This window comes from Penaeus monodon, chromosome 28, assembly GCF_015228065.2.
Source record: "Penaeus monodon isolate SGIC_2016 chromosome 28, NSTDA_Pmon_1, whole genome shotgun sequence".
NCBI lineage: Eukaryota > Metazoa > Arthropoda > Malacostraca > Decapoda > Penaeidae > Penaeus > Penaeus monodon.
This window is the reverse complement of record NC_051413.1, coordinates 2,345,835-2,346,172: the sequence shown is the minus strand read 5'-3', so window position 1 is coordinate 2,346,172 and position 338 is coordinate 2,345,835.

The window sequence follows — 338 nt, the reverse complement described above, 5'->3', positions numbered from 1 at the left end:
CTCACATTTTCTTAATTGAAATAATGGTATATGATTATGCAAACTGTTCTGTCGATTACTGTTATGGATAGGCCCTGCATACTTCGTGAGGAATTTCGTTATCATGTCATTGGTCTGTGCCTTGGCCTCCTTGTTTCCTTTTTCTCAGTCTCTTACACCCTTCTCTCTCTATGTTCTTCCAAAGCATTTCTCTCTTGCTCTAAGATGCACGCATGCCTTAGATGCTTACACACGAAGAGATAGAAACTAAACAAATTCTATTAATGATTAACACAAATTTAAAATACTAACCTCTGTGCCTCCGCTTGGATGAAATTTTACTGTAATTGTTAAAGATC